The sequence below is a fragment of the Hemicordylus capensis genome, chromosome 5 (genome assembly GCF_027244095.1).
Source record: "Hemicordylus capensis ecotype Gifberg chromosome 5, rHemCap1.1.pri, whole genome shotgun sequence".
Lineage (NCBI taxonomy): Eukaryota > Metazoa > Chordata > Lepidosauria > Squamata > Cordylidae > Hemicordylus > Hemicordylus capensis.
In genome coordinates, this window is record NC_069661.1 from 17,275,556 (window position 1) to 17,292,589 (window position 17,034).

General features: G+C 47.7%; 1 protein-coding gene across 1 annotated transcript in view; it reads left to right on the top strand.

Moving 5' to 3' along the window:
* CFAP299 (cilia and flagella associated protein 299) overlaps positions 1-17,034 on the top strand; it is a 455,154-nt gene that overhangs the window by 375,149 nt on the left and 62,971 nt on the right. The gene's annotated exons all lie outside the window — the stretch shown is intronic.

Consider the following 17,034-nt stretch of genomic DNA (forward strand, 5'->3'; position numbering starts at 1 on the left):
AGAAAGGCCAAGGCCTGTATTTAGATCTTTATCTTTCCAATCAAATCTCTTCTTGCCCATGATATTCCAGATCAGCCGCGGCTCGTGAACACGCCTCCGGGGGCGGCGGCGGGCGGCTTCTTTAAGGTAAAGGGAGCCGGTGCTCCGTGCCACCCAGCAGCCCCCACAGTGGGGAATTGCCTCCACCACTCACCTGGCTCCCGCAGAGGCGAGCCCCCACCAGCGGCCAGGTGAGTGGCGGAAGCGATGCCCCGCCGTGTGGGCTGCTGGGCAGCATGGAGCACCGGCTCCGTTTACCTTAAAGAAGCTGCCCACCCCACCCTGGAGAGTTCACGAGCCGCGCCTGTTCTGGATGCTGGCAGTTGACTTCAATGGAACTATATTAATTTTGACTCAAGCTGATCATCTTCAGAGGCAGCCCAAGTGTTAGAACCTTTATATACTAGGAAACCTTGTGGAGAAGTACAAGGACCCTCAGAGAAATCCCTGTCTCACTGATTTCCACTGTTTAGTTTGGAACAGCGGTTTTCTCCAAAAACAAATTATCATATTTGAAGCCTTATTGCCTTATTGATCACTGAGCATGCGAGAGAAGAAATCTAGGTAAGAGGAGCTACTCCTGTGGAGAGGAAATTGTCAAAAGCTTTGAAGGCCTCTCCTGCAGGCAGAATGCCTATGGTCACGCAAATGGCCTGTGCGCATGTGCGGAAGTCACTAGAATGGCCTACACACATGTGCAGAGGCCCGAACCGGGCTGCTGGCAGCCCTGTCTACTCTGGGGGAGACCGGTGGGGTGGGGTGGGGGAGCCGCTGCCAATGGGACTTGTAAGTAGTAACTGACTCCCCTCCCACCTGCTAGGTTAGAGAAGCCCCCCTGCCCCATTACTGGTAAAGGGGAATCCTCACCAGATTCCCTTTTACCAGTAGAGCTCTGCACCAGCTTGAACCAGTTTGGCAGTCAAACCGAACCAGGCCAGATCAGTTCGAATTCGGTTCAGATTTAGACTGAACCGGGAAAACCGGTTTTGTGCACATCCCTATTTATTTCCTTTATTGGATTCATCTGCCAGAATTTCACATCCAGTTAAAAGCGTAATCCTGACCATCAAAAGCCAATGGAAATAGGAAAGCTTTGTTAACATTTCAAAATAGGTTCAAGCTCCAGCTTTGTTGAGTCTCCAGGGAAAGGGGATTGCAAATCTGAGGGACAGATGCCACAAATGTCTCTGTAAGTGCTATTGACATGCAGACTTAACAGTCATGATGGTATAGTTGGTAGCTCTGAAATATTGCAACAAGAGGTAAGTGAGGAGGCAATCGCTAAAGTATGCAGGGCTCACTCAGGGCTTTACAAGTTAAAACCCTCATCTTGTGTTTTGCCTAATGAGACAAGGAGGAACCAGTGCAGCTGTTGGAGTAGGGGTGTAACGTGTTCCTGGCAATCTATCACCCATCAGCTGATGGGCCACTGTGTTCGGCTCCAGCTGAAGTTTCCATAGAGTTAAGGGTTGGCCTACACCATGGCATGTTACAGCAGCCCACTCTTGAAGATACCAAGGCAGAAATTACAGTTTCTGTAATTACAAATTCAGCATAAGGCCCCCAGGATATTTAATCCAGGATTGTATATAGATACCAGAGGAGTCCATTCTATTTTAATCCTTTTCAAAGTGCATTGTTCTTTGATTAATGGAGCTGCAGCACTGCTCCCAGGATCAGGATCTCCAGATTTTGATGTAATAAATGGCTTATAAGTTTCCCTTCTGTTCCTTGGACACCGGACCCGACATCTGTCGTACCCATACAATAAATAGTGGGCACTTTCCATACAGTACAAGAGATGAGTGTTCCAAGAGTTTCAATGGTCTTTTCCTCACTAGTAGTGCCAAGGAGATCTACACACTTTATCCCCCATAACAATCTCTGTACCTGATTTTGCTCATCCATTGGCTCCAGTTGAAGTTGTGGGCCCCATTCATCCAGCCCCACAGTATCCAGAAATGCTGCAGAGCCCTTTTGGTTTTGGGTTGCTGTTTGTAGGCAGCTTTGTTCCCCTCTTCCTGCTTCATGGCTTGAGCTGGAATAGCTGAAGGCATTTAGCAAACCATGTCTTATCTTTCTAACTTCTGTCTTTGCAGCCAACAGTGGGGCACAACATGACAACTCCCTCTTTGCATTCTCCCTTAATTGCTTCTGTTTGTTGTATCAAGATTAAAGAGAAAACCTGCACAAAGTTTTAACATCCCTGCAGTGCTCTCCTGAATTTGGAAGGTGTTTGCTTTCAGTCTTGCTAGCCAAGCACTTGCCTAGACTCATTTCTCATTATTATGTCAGTAGTGCCATTCTTTGACATGATAATGTGGGCTGATTTTCTCTCTCTCTCTCTCTCTCTCTCTCTCTCACACACACACACACACACACACACACACAGAGAGAGAGCGCTATCACTTCACAATGATGCTGAACTAGTGAACTTACAGTTTCAGTTAACTTACCAAGCTCATCTATGTTGCCAAAGCAGCTCCATGACTATAACACACACACACTAACACACACATAATATTTCTTTTCTTGAATTGAAATTCATTTGGCTTACCTTGAAAATTCTTGGATACTTTTTCTTGGGAGGAACCCTGATATTTGTGTTAACTTTTGGAAATGTTGGGACTACCACTACTACAGTGTAATTGCATATATTGTATAGCCACATGCTTGGTCATCTGTGGGAAAGAAGAATTGACTCCATGGAACCAGTGGGGAAGCAGAATACTGTGCCAAAAGCTTCATGGAGGATCCATTCGTTCATGCAGTATTCACATTATTTGACTCTGTTGGCATGAAGCACGTCTCTTGGAAACAATGCCTTGGCATCTCTGCATAACTTTAGACAGTTCTGGTGTTCGTGGTTTTCAAATGTGGTGCTTCAGCTATCCGGAACCCGCCCTTTCCACTTCCTCTCCTTGCCACAGTCACTGGTAAACAGAAGACTTTGTACTTAGCCAAACCTTTATTTTCATTCACTCTGGGTAAAAATTATTCAGATAAGTAGCCCTCCTTATGGAAGAGTGTTGGGTAGAAGCAGAGATGGCCTTTAATTGTGGTCTTATCCCAAAAAAAGCTGTTCGCAAAGTTAGCTTGTTTACTGAGGGCTCTGCTGTTTGTACTAGTATACTGTCAGGATATTTTCACTGCTTGTGGACTGGTGCAGGGTCTGATACAAAATTATCAGTTCTGAAAGGATATTTTGAAAGAGGAGCAGCTTCTAAACCTCCAAATGGCTCCGCAATGAGATGAACCAGTGATGTGAAGGTCAGAGACTGTGCTAGTGTTGAGAACATGAGGTTCAAATCGGTTTCTTTCTTTGCAATACTCTGAATTCAGATCCTGACGCTGAATCCAAAATGGTGGAAACATTTCCTAGCATGCTTGCTACTCCCTCTTAATCACATACGGTTGGGAAAGTATTTCCTTCTTACCAAGATAAATTTGTTGCCCTTTAATTTCATCTGATGCTTTTGTTTGCTTATAGCCATGGAAGGTGTATAGGTCATGCGGTTTACAGTTTATAGCAGGGGCGGACAACTTTTGGATTCTTGTGGGCCACTTTATCTTCTAGACTGTGGTCTGGCTGCCAGATGTATCGTTTGCTGCATAACTTGACCTTATAGTTGGTTGGACTGCATAATAACAATGGCATCATTTAACAGCAACGGCTTCACAGTTAAGAACATTTGCTCAGACATAGCACTTCAGATAAATATATATGTTTATATATTACATACAAAAATCATAAGAACCTCAGAAGAGCCCTGCTGGATCAGACGAAAGCCCCATCAGGTCCAGCATTCTCTTTCCCACAGTGGCCAGCTAGATACCTCTGAGAAACTGACAACCAGGAAATGAAAGCAACAGCCTTCTCCTTACACACCTACATATCAGCCTAGTTCATTCAGAAGTGTGCCACCAGCCAAGACCCAGGGCACTATACAAAAAGGGCATGCCAACCAAAACCACCTAATGCCTCGAGCAAGGGAAAATACTAAGCTATACTTTTTAGTCATTAGAAGTGGGTGGGGCAATTTCATCCCCAGATCCAAAGGAGCTCTGTTCCTTGGGTTTCACATGCATAAGAACGTAAGAACAGCCCTGCTGGATCAGACCCAAGCCCATCTAGTCCAGCATACTGTATCACACAGTGGCCCACCAGATGCCCACAGGCAAGAGCTGAGGACATGTCCTCTCTCCTGCTGTTACTCTCCTGCAACTGGTATTTAGAGGCATCTTGCCTCTGAGGCTGGAGGAGGCCTATAGCCCTCAGACTTAGTAGCCCTGGATAGATGTTCTCCATGACGTTTGGTGACATGCATTCTCAGCTCAGGACTAGGAAGACTTTATCTTTCCAAATGGAGCATTCCAGATAACTTTAGAAACTCTAGGCAGAACCAGAGACAATGCTGGTCATGAGGTTGCTGCTAAGAACATTTTCCTGCCAGACCCCAGTCTATGGTGGCCAGTGATGTGGAACAGGAACCACATGACATGATCAGTGTTCCCTGTATCAGGGATTCCCAGACTACAACTCCTATCATCCCAGCTAAAGACCATTGCAGCTGGGTGTGATGGGCGATATAGTCAACACCTGGGAATCCCTGTTACAGGGAATATTGGACATAATTATGTTGGGTCATATATGTCCCTTATTAAATATAATGGGGAAACACATGATACAACATTATCATGTCACATGGTTCCCTGTCCACATCATTGGCTGCCACAACACTGGGGTCAGGTAAGGAAAAGCATAATGTGATTATGTCATATCACATGTTCCCTTTATTAAATGTTACTGGAAGAGAAGAGGAACTGGTCACTACATTGCTGATTCCTGCCACATTTAGTTCTATCGTAACCTATCCAGAGTTTCTGGTGGTAGCATAACTCTGGATCTCATCTCACACAGAAACTGTCCATTGGCTCTCCCCAACAGGAAGGACTTTCTAAGGCTTTCTGCTCAGGATGGGACTTTGCCTAGGTAGCCATAATTTTTCCTTACATGGTTTCTCCTGGTTAGTTCTTGGTAGCGGTGTGCACAAAACAAAAAGTGCATTTCGGTTAGAGTTTGAATGGAATTTGAGCCGAATCATGTACTGCTGAACCGTTTCAGTTGGACCGGCCGGCCAGTCTGATCCATTAAACCGAACTAGATCAGCGGTTCGGGCAACTAATAATTTTATTGTTATTAAAATTAAAATAATTTTATTATTATTAAAATTATGCCCTTTAATATTTTTTAAAAATTGATTGTTGTTGGTATTTCTGTTATTCACTACCTAGAATCTTTGGAGGAGGTGGTATATAAGAAGTTTCAAAACATACATACATACATACTTGTAAAGGGGAATCCGGTGAGAATTCCACATTACAAGTAAAGGGGTGGGGGTCCTGGGAATGCTAAGGGGTGATGGCCAGGTGGGGTGGCAAGAGAGGTAGTAAGGGTCTTACCTGGCCGGTGCAGCTGCCGGCACTACCGCCCGCTCCCCCAGCTGGATCCCAAACATGTGCAATGCCTTGTTTAGGAAGCTGCCTGCATAGCAGTGGCACAGTTCCAGCCTCCGCAGATGCCGCCGTGTTGGCAGCTTCCTAAACAAGGCATCACACACACTTGGGGCTGTGCCAGGGGGGCAAGCAGTTGCACCAGCAGCTGTGCTGGCCAGATAAGAACCTTACTACCTCTCTTGCCCCCCCTGCCCAGCTGCCCGTTCGCTGCTGATCCAGTTCACCCGAGCCGAGCTTGGTTCAGAGCAATTGTGGATCAAACAGCTCCTGGTTTGGTTTGTGATCGAGCTTTCAGACTGGCCTGGTTCAAGGCGAACCATTTTGGCAGTGGATGGTTTGTGCACACCCCTAGTTCTTGGTTTGTTTTCTGCCTTGATTCCCTCAGCCCTGACTCCTGGCTTGATCTCTCAGCCCTTACTCCTAGCCTCACTCCCTCAGCTCTGACTCCTGATGGATCCTCTGGTTCCAGGCCCCAACTCAACAGGCGCTTACAGCTCAGCCTTGACATGGGCAAACTTGAAGCTTTCCCAGTATTAAACTATATATTTTAAAATGCTATATAGATGAATGACACCATATTAATCTCATCACCAGCTCCACCACTACCACCTTCTCTCCTGTTATTTTTCTTTCTTTTTTTTAAGCTGTGAAAGAGATTGTGTATCAGTGTTCCTTCTAATTTTTTTCATCAGTGAGTGGAATGAGTTTTGTACTGGGCGGCAGTATCAAGGCAGTGTGCATACATGTGCATACATGTGCATTATTATGTGCCACTAGAGATACAACACACACACACCAAAAATACTGAAGGAAAAAAGTGTACTTTACAATCTATATATTTAAAAGCCGTAGGACGTATTTCACCCATCCCATGGTACGTGGCACATCTCGCGAGAGTTGTCCAGAGGAGAGAGAAGGCACGGAGTAGGGCTGAGCGGCAGATGGAGGGGCAGATGTTGAGGAGGAGGGGGAAGGAGGGAGGGAGGGCCAAGTAGGAGGCAACACCGCGGCAAAAAGGAAGACAGAAGAAGATACATTGAGCAGTGACCTCCATCGCCCTGCCAAGTCTCCTCATGAGGAGGATGGCCATAGCGGAAGAGTGCACCAAGGGCTGTCCGTGCAGGCTGGAAGGGAAGCCCCGGCTCAGCCGTTCTCCTCACAAAAAGACTCGTCAGGGCGATGTGGCAGAGGCCAGCAGTAGGAGCCAACCTAGGCCACCGCAATGCCACACTCCCTAGGGAGGGGAGGGGGGAGGCTGAGGGAGGGGGGAGAGAGACAGTGAGAGAGTGTTTGGGGGAGAGAGAGAGTTGTCGGGGGAGCCAGAGAAAGAGAGAGTTAGGGGGAGTGAGAGATAGAGTTGGGGGGAAGGAGTGGGGAAGATCACTGCCATCCCGGATGGCAGGGGGTGGCTTAAGGAGGGGGGAAGGCAGGGCAGGAAACCAGATTGTCCAGGGAGGGGTGAAAGATGGAGAACTAGGGCACAGATGTTCTGTGGAGGGCCAGCTAGTTCTATTTATTTGTCTTCTGTTTTAAAAGCAATTGCATTTGCCATTGGTAGCTAAGATTGGCATATAAAATAATAATAATAATAATACTAAAAGACTTGTCTAAGTTTTGTTTATTTAAATTTGAGTTCATCTTTGCTTTCTTACTCTTATCCTGTAAAATGTTGATAGCCTGAGTGATAGTTGCCCCTATAAGAAGAGAGCTGGTCTTTTGGTAGCAAGCATGACTTGTCCCCTTTGCTAAGCAGGGTCCACCCTGGTTGCATACGAAAGGGAGACTAGAAGAGTGAGCACTATAAGATATTCCCCTTAGGGGATGGAGCCGCTCTGGGAAGAGCATCTAGGCTCCAAGTTCCTTCCCTGGCTTCTCCAAGATAGGGCTGAGAGAGATTCCTGCCTGCAACCTGGGAGAAGCTGCTGCCAGTCTGTGAAGACAGTACTGAGCGAGATGGACCTATGGTCTGACTTATTATTATTATTTATTATTATTTTTACATTTATATCCCGCTCTTCCTCCAAGGAGCCCAGAGCAGTGTACTACATACTTGAGTTTCTCTTTCACAACAACCCTCTGAAGTAGGTTAGGCTGAGAGAGAAGTGACTGGCCCAGAGTCACCCAGCTAGTTTCATGGCTGAATGGGGATTTGAACTCGGGTCTCCCCGGTTCTAGTCCAGCACTCTAACCACTACACCACGCTGGCTCTCCCGCTGGCTAAGCCCACTCTCCCCTCACATGAGCATGGCTGAAGCCCTGGGCAGCTGGATCAGCCACCCACACGATTGCCGGCTCTGTGACGGAGCCGGCGGGGGCTGGGGGAGCGGGGGCCGATCGGGTGAGTACGCAGGGCATGCTGGCAAGACTCTCGAAGCCGGGAGGTGGCTTTTCACCTCCCTCTGGGGTCTACTCGTGAGTAGCCGCGGCTACTCATGATCAGGCAGCCCGGGTTTGCGGAGTGCTTGCTCCACAAACCCGGGCTAAGGGGAGGGCTACTAAAGCGGGCTAGCTGCTCGTAAACCACCGGGATAGTCTGCGAGCCTGGTGGTTTACACGATCAGGCAAAATTGGGCTAGGCTCCCCTAGCCCAATTTTGCCTGATCATGAGAATAGCCCCAAAGACAAACCAGCATTTAAAGGGCTTTTAAAATGAATTTCCTGTGATGAAGCAAGATCATAAAAATAGATTTTTTGGTGGGGAAGGGGGAAATGTTTAATGTTCAGTTTAGCAATTTGTGAAGCCATTTTCAAGAAGTTGGGGTGTTTTAGTGCATTACAAGCTTAGGATCCAGAAGATAGCCATTTCCTGATAAGCTCAATTTAAAAACAAAATGAGTGAACTGAACAGTCGCTGCTAACAGGATCTGGGGACGCTGCTGGCTGCTCAAGCCTCCAAATGCATTGCAGGCTCCCCTCAGGAGAGCTCACACACATACACACACCCCCACACACCAGGAAGGAATTAATGTGCCACACAAAGTGCGATGCTCAAACTTTTCTACCTCCCCCCTTGACATTCTGCCACTTACATTGGCAGAATTTTGCCCATGTAAGGAGTAATATGGTGCCTTATATTAAACCAACTAGCATCTAAAAGGGTTTCAGCCTCGCCCAACAGCTTTAAGGAAGGCAAAAACCATATTCTATGGAAACCTCACAGAAACCAAAGTGACATGAGATTCTAGGAAAGGGGGGTGGGTGGAATTCACCAAGAGAACATGTGATAAAATATCTGAAGTTTCCTATTAAAATTCTCTTTTATATTGCCCATCTACTTTTCAAACATCAAACGTCAAACTTAAAACAGAACACCACAAACATATCAAGCAATCTCAAAACACGATTGACTCATCCACTATAATAGCTCTTCTTGTAGCTCTGTTGCCTCCTCACGCCAGCCACACCGTGGAGCCAGAGGTGTAACCAGGGTGGGGCAGGCAGGGCACGTGCCCTAGGCGCCAGTTGCAGGGGGCGCCCAGTGCCTGCCATGCCCCACCCCAACCACCACAGTTGATTTTTTTAAAGAAAAATTGAAAAATCGCCCACCCACCCCCGGCGCCCGCTGCCATCCTCTCTGAGTCCGGGGACAGGGCACGCGCCCCCCAGGAGCCTCCCTGAGCACTGACTTTCCCATTAGTTTCAGGGAGCGTTTGCTGCCTGAAAGCGTCTATTCCGCTTTCTCTCCCTCCAGTTATCTGAAAGATGGGTGTCAGATAATTGGGGGGTGGGGAGCGCAATTTCAGTGCTTGCCCTAGGCGCTGTTTTCCCTAGATATGCCTCTGCGTGGAGCTGAGGAGGCTCTGGGCTGCCGGGTGCTGCTGGGAACAACCGCTGCAGCCTCCTTCACCAGCACCACCAACAACAACTCCTCCATCTCCATCCTCCTCTGCCTTGTGAGGGAGGGACTTTGGACTCTCCCAAGTCTCGCGAGAGGGGACTGTGGGATCTGCAGCCGGGGCTGGAGGAGGAGGAGGAGGAGGCCTGGCCAGGAGGGGGAGGGTGGGCTTGGCAGGCAGGAGCAGCAGAATGGCAAGAGTATGCACCTGCCACAAACAGCTGCACAGGGGGCTGACATTTTGTGCGTGTGCACATGCGCACCTTAGAGGGAACAGTGGTGTGTATGTTTATTTAGCCTGCCTGTTAGGCAAACAGCGGTTCAAAATTTTGTCTCAGGGTTTTCTGCATCCTCTTTCCAATTTGTGCCTGGATCAATTATATCTTTCAGAATCTTGACTGTAAGATGCCACAGTGGAGGATTTAACCACAAGCTTTGGAAATCTCTTCCAGTGGTTAATTACCTTCACTGTTAGACATTGCTGATTTGCACATCTAGCTATCAGATTTTTGTCTTGCTTTGTGTCTGGTTGATTAACAGAGCCTTTTGCCATTACCTGTGATCTCCTGCCTAGATACTTTACAAGCTGTGATTAAACTATCTCCCGACTTTCCCTCCAATAAGCCAATTAGATTGAACTCCCTTAAACTCTCAATCATTCACCTCTACCAAGAATCCAGGCACCATGACACTTAATTATTATTACAACACACACTAACCACAGTCACATTAAAGCAATCTTTCATAGAGCAACATATGATTCAATCACGCCTGCAGATCAGATATAAGAGATATTTCAGGAGCAGAAATTAGAATGTCTGTTGTACTGTTGGTTTGTGCTTTGCAATCAGGGCATTATTGCAGGGAGACCCAGATCCTAATTTCCCTTCGCCATGGAGCTGGATTACCTTGAACCAGTCACTATCTATTAGCTCAACCGACAGGGCTGTTGTGAGGATAACATGGAGTGACCTATGCATACCACATGGGCCGCTTTGGAAAAGGGAGATCATACAAATGTGATAAACAAAGACAGTGAGCCATTGTCCATCACTGTCACCTTTTGTAGGATGGCTGGAAACATTGAAATGAAGCTCTGAAAATGTGTGCCTGATCCTACCACTTCATCACCAATACCACTTCATCACTGTGTGAACAACAGTAACCAAGGCTACTGAAAGTCAAAGTGGATGCAACAAGAATGATTTCCCTTTTAATTCTCAACGCCCGTGTCATCAACTAGACTCAGAAGTAGGGATGGGCCCGGACCGGTCCGGAGGCCATTGAAATGGCCTCCGGACTGGTCCGGACCGGTCCGGACCTTGGTGGTCCGGATTGGGGTGGGGGGTCGCTTTAAGAGCAGCGGGAGGGTTTACTTACCCCTCCCACCGCTTTCCCGATCTGGCGCCGTAATTAGTAGTGTAATTGGGGTGGCAGGATATCTCCCTGCCGCCCCTTCCCCGCTGCGGCTCGCTTGGCAAAGCTCCCAGTACATCAGTGATGTGAAGCGCGCGCACAATGTGTGCGCATGCAAAGCATTACTGGGAGCTTTGCTGAGCGAGCCGCAGCGGGGAAGGGGCGGCAGGGAGATATCCTGCCACCCCAATTACACTACTAATTACGGTGCCAGATCGGGAAAGCGGTGGGAGGAGTAAGTAAACCCTCCCGCCGCTCTTAAAGCGACCCCCCACCCCAGTGCCGGACCGCAATGTGGCGGTTCCGTGCACACCTCTACTCAGAAGCAAAGAATTGTATCATGCCCAGGGTGGACATTGCAAAAGCATGCTGTCACCCTAAGTGGAGTCTGAAGCTGCAAAGTACACTACCCACCCCACAACCATTCCCAAGAAGGAGAAAGTGTAGTAGCACACACACTATGGCCTCAAAGACAATATAAGAAGTTGGTGGTCAGTCATCCTGTTACTTTGCTCTTCCCTTGACCAGTGCCAAAGGGCAACATTGGAAAGACCAACAAGATGTGGTCCCCAATGGTTTTAAAAAAGATGAGGCTGGGCTTCTCACATCCCCGGTTGCAATTCTGCAATCCAGTTAGTAATTTCCTACTCATGTCTCATAGATGGATCATTCTCTGCAGAGTAGGTGGCAACTCATCACAGAGTTCAGGAGTTTACCTCAGTGAACTCAGCCAGCAGAAACTATAGCAAAGGCGACAGATGAGGCTGTTACTCCTGAAGATCTCTTACCCTGTCGCCACAAAAGCAGACAGCATGATTCTAATCTGATCAGTCTCATCCATGGCATTACAAGGTATTTCCTCATACTGGGAGAGGTTCACACAAGCTAGTGATAGGATATACTACGGACCAAGCAGAGTATCGGTGATGTAGATGATCTCTAGGATTGTGGAGATGTTTCTTTTTTCAGTGAAACTGAAAAGGAGAAAATGCTCATGTTTCATAATGATAAACCATTTCAACCCCAAGAATATAGCTTTTTAAAAAGATATTTATGAGATCATATCCTAACTTCTTCTGATGAAGTTATTAAACTCAGACTTCTCATCTGGTGATGATTATTTGCATTTCCAGTATTATGCCAAAGTTCTGGTCAGGGAGCACAGTTCTATTGGTGAATATAGAATATTATGACCTAGCTGAACATCTTTGGATAGTGTTACTCTCCCAGGAGCAAGTCCTACCATTAGGCAGGGTGAAGTGGCCTGCCTCAGGTGGCAGGTTTTCAGGTACCCAATAGCAAAGGGTCAGTTTTTTTAGTTTATTGCTATATTAGTACCACTATGGAAGGTGACATTTCAATTGCCTCATGCACAAAAAGGTCTTGGACTTCCTTTGCATAGGTGATATCAGAAGACTGCCTTTTATTTGTGAAAAAATGTAGCAGATTGGCATACTGCTTCTGGGGAAGTGGGGGCCATAGCTCCGTGGTAGAGCACCTGCTTTGCATTGCAGAAGGTCTCAGGTTCAATCCCTGGCAGCATCTCCAGATAGGGCTGGAAAGACTCCTGCATGAAACTTAGGAGAAACTGCTGCCCATCAGTGTAGACAATACTGAGCTAGATGGACCAATGGTCTGACTCTGTATAGGGCAGCTTCCTATGTTCCTCTTTTCCTTGAAGTTTCTTTGTGGGGGGAGGAGGAGAGCTGGTCTTGTGGAGGCAAGCATGACTTGTCCCCTTTGCTAAGCAGGGTCCACCCTAGTTTGCATTTGAATGGGAGACTACATGTGACCCTGTAAAGATATTCCCTTTAGGGGATGGGGCCACTCTGGGAAGAGCATCTGCCTGCATGCAGGTAGAAGGTTCCAAGTTCTTTCCCTGGCATCTCCAAGATAGGGCTGAGAGAGACTCCTGCCTGCAACCTTGAGGAAGCCACTGCCAGTTTGTGTAGACAGTACTGAGCTAGATGGACCAATGGTCTGACCCGGTGTAAGGCAGCTTCCTATGTTCTTATGAAGGGCATAGATATGCTCCCCCATCAAGGGGTGCTGCTGCTATCATCATCATCATCATCATCATCATCATCATCATCATCATCATATTTCAAAAGTATGAGCATTCTTACTGGTGGGAGTGCAGAGCGCGCTCTCACATGATCATCGCTGCTCTGTGCAGTGTGAAGCAGTGCAGATCGCTCTGAGACCAGGACTTGTTATCCCGGCCTCCAGTATCCCACAGTGCACTGCACACTGAGCACAGAGCACTGGGAGACTCCCCAAAAGGACAGGCGCTCTAAGTGCCCATCTCTGTGTCACTGCGAGCTGCAATCTCAGGAGCCAGGTTAAGGGTGTGTTTGCGCCCTTAACCTCGGCTAAGAGCTAGGCTTCAGCATTGGGTTTGGTGCTGCAGCACAGCTGGGATCCATGCAGATCCCGGCGGTTCTCATGGAAAGCCAAGCCCTTATCTGTTAGTTCTGGATCTGTTAGCTTTCTCCGTAGCAGTTACATTTACATCTAGCAATTTCAGTAACTTGTCTCTGGTTGAGCGATGAATAGAGTTTTTCCAATACTGTGACCAGACAACTCTAGCATCAATAAATACATTTTTGGTAAGTGATTTTGGTAAAATATGGAATATTTCCTTCGAAGACATGAAACCATACCATCATGGAAACCAAGCTCAGATGAGACTTTATACTTTTATGGATAGTACTTATAATCTGAGTCCCATAAATCTGATCTGTTTGACCCACCACCACATGTGCAGAAGAGCTGCAGGTGGCACATAATATTTCCAGCGCTTGGCACAGGTGAAAACATACAGTTTAATCTGGGCAGGGTCATATACCCACCAAAGAAGGAGTTTCTGCTGGGACTCCCTTAATCCCAAGGAGATGGAGACCTCCTTTATAAAAATGCAAATCTGATTCTATTGGACCTTTGCCACAGGAGTTGCAAAGTCCCTTTCCCACACTCTCTTAATAGCTTGTTTGCCAAGACCCACATTTATTAGTAAGGCAATGGCATATACTTTAGCTAGAAGCTCCTTGCTTTCAGGTTTGTTCCAGCTAAAGCCTCCCATGATGTTCATTTCCTAAGCCTTAATTGAAACCTCAGACCCAGACCCAGAAAAGCTCTGATCTGTAAATACTGGAACCATGCTAGAAACCGTCTTCTGGTCTTTTATGGAATCTGATCTCTTTCAGTGTCTCTCAGCTTCTCCAATAGGCATTAGTGCTGCCTTCTGCTAGTCTAGGAATCAGTAGGAAATACTTATGGGAACTTGTTGCAAGACTCCAGGTGGAGATGGGAGGAGTGGTGCTTTTAACAGCTCCTTTTTCTTCAACGAGAAGCAGCAAGAATCCAGAAAACACCAAAAGCAAGCAATGAGCTGAGGGAGCTTGTTCCAGGTGACCCCACACCCACTGTAATTAGGACCAGTGGTTGGGAGGTGGGTGATGAGATGGCACCTTGTCAGTAACAGGGCAGAGCAAAGCAGACTGGATTTGCATAGGGCCCTTAATGGGAGGAGAAAACAAGGGGGTGGGCCACTTACAAACTATGGTTAAGAGAAAGAAGCTGAGATTGGTGACCATCTGCAACCCTGGTTTTAGTTTATTTCATAAACCTAAGTTAAATTATATTGGGTTATATACATGTCATTATATTATTACATGTGTAATTATATTATTACATGTTTAATTATATTATACATGTGATGTCTGAACTGGCCCTGTGAGAGCCATAGAAACATCCAACATATTTGTGAAGTCTTTTTAGCTATTCCTAAAAAGTAAATTTTTAGGGACAGCTAAGCTCCCTTTTTCTGTGAGCCTGTGCATAGTGATTCCTTCCATTCTCAGATACTTCCCTTCCCATGTAAACTCACTTCAATACAGCGTTTTTACCAGATTTTAAACTCTCTATAATCCAACATCAATGGAAGGGAAATGCATAACTGTTATAAATTAGGGGCACATTCACTAGTGCAGAAATTCTTGCAAGCCAGGACAATCTGTGTTTTTCCCATCTAAAGAAATATATGACATCAAAGATAAGGGAATTATTATTGCCAGCTAACTCAGTTCAGTCTTAATTCAGTTTCATTTATATTAGACTTCCAAATATCTAGCAGGCTTACTAGCAAATGATAATTATATCTCAGTGTAGTGGAAAGGTTTTCCTGTGCAGGAGATTTAATATTAAATATTAGATTTTTACCTGTGAATTTTATGATAGGAACATAGGTATCTGCCTTCTACTGAGTCAGACCATTGGTCCATCTAGCTCAGTATTGTCTACACAGACTGGCAGCAGCTTCTCCAACATGACATTGAGGGTGGGTGGGAATTATACATAAAATAATAAAAGGAGATGGTATAGGTTATTCTAATGCAAGAACATAAGAACAGCCCTGCTGGATCAGGCCCAGGGCCCATCTGGTCCAGCGTCCTGTTTCACATAGTGGCCCACCCAGAGGCGTAACTAGGGAAAACGGCGCCCGGGGCAAGCACTGAAATTGCGCCCCCCCGCCCCCACCCCCAGCATACATCTGACTGACACACAAAACGAGAGGACTTCTGTGTCTGTATATATACCACTTCTGAACAGCCAGAGCGCCTCTGGAAGAAGCGACAGATCAGACCCTATGGGGGGCTATCTCGGGGACGCACAAAACAGCCTTTGCTATCCTTGCTGCCAAGTAGCCAAATGAGCAGGGCGGCGCGCGTGCACAACACACAAGGAAAGACCTGTAGCTTCTCAGCTGAAAGCTGACCCTCGTAGTAGAGGCAGGGGAGGGGAGGGGAAGGCAATCGGGGTGGGGGACACACACAAAAAAACAACCACAGCATGAAATCCTGCCCAGAGTGCAGCAGGGCTGCGGCGGCTGCTTTCCCCTTCCCAATGCTCCTCCTCCCACCAGCCCCGCTGCTGCCTGCCCCCCACCCGCGTGCCCCAGACAACTTTGGGGTCAGCAGCTGCTGCCAGCCAGCGCCGGCTCTCGCGCTAGTTACCCGCATAGGGGGCAGAGGCAGGCGGCCAGGGGCAAAGGCCGGCGACCAAGGAGAGGGACTGGGCGCCCAGGCTCCGCCATGGCTCCGCGCAGCACAGCAGACTTCGAATTAAGGCTGGCCGGTCGAGAAGCGGCCATTGGATTTTTTTTGAAATAAATTTTTCAAGAAGAGCAGAGAACACACACACACACCTCCTTCTCGACGACCACCACCAAACACTTGATGCGAGGTCTGTTGCTCTCCACGCTCTCGCTGTGGCTCTGCCTCCGACGACGCCACATGCAGAAGGTGCTGGGGACGCTGGGAGGAGGATGCACGCATGCGCAGTGGCGCGACTCGGCCAGCTTACGCTGATGAAGATTGCGTGTGTGCCCTCCCCCTAGCAAGCCAATAGAGGGCCTGCCGAAGCAAGCTAGCCGATCGATTCCCGAAGGCAAGCAAACAGCATTATTACAAAGCAAATGCGAAACAGGCATCCGGCGCAGCGCCTGCCGGCGGGCCACCACCGCCCGCCAAGCCAGCTGACTCTGAGCAAAGCAATGGGGGGCGTGGCCGTGGCAGGGACCGCTCGTGGGGGGGGGCCACTACGCGCTCCTGACTGCCGCTAAATAATTTTTTTTTAAAAAAAAATTGGATCGGCGGGGGGGGGGGCTGGGACTTTTTGGCGCCCCCCACGTGACCAGCAAGAGTGGCGCCCGGGGCACGTGCCCCCTCCCCCCCTATCGTTACGCCTCTGGGCCCACCAGATGCCACTGGAAGCCTACAGGCAGGAGTTGAGGGCATGCCCTCCCTCCTGCTGTTACTCTCCTGCAACTGGTACTTAGAGGCATCCTGCCTTTGAGGCTGGAGGTGGCCTATAGCCCTCCAACTAGTAGCCGTTGATAGACCTCTCCTCCATGAAGTTATCCAGACCCCTCTTAAAGCCAACCAGGTTGTTGGCTATCACCACATCTTGTGGCAGAGAATTCCACAAGCTGATTATGCGTTGTGTGAAAAAGTACTTCTGTTTGTTGGTCTTAAATTCCCTGACAATCAATTTCATGGGATGACCCCTGGTTCTAGTATTATGTGAGCATTACATCATTTACATACCCCATCTGATCATTACCCCATCTGACCCCCCCCTCATTTAAATTGAGGATTGGATTACAATTACAAGAGGCTTAGTGGCTAAAGCAAATAGAAATGGGGTTAAAGGTAAAGAGTGCCACT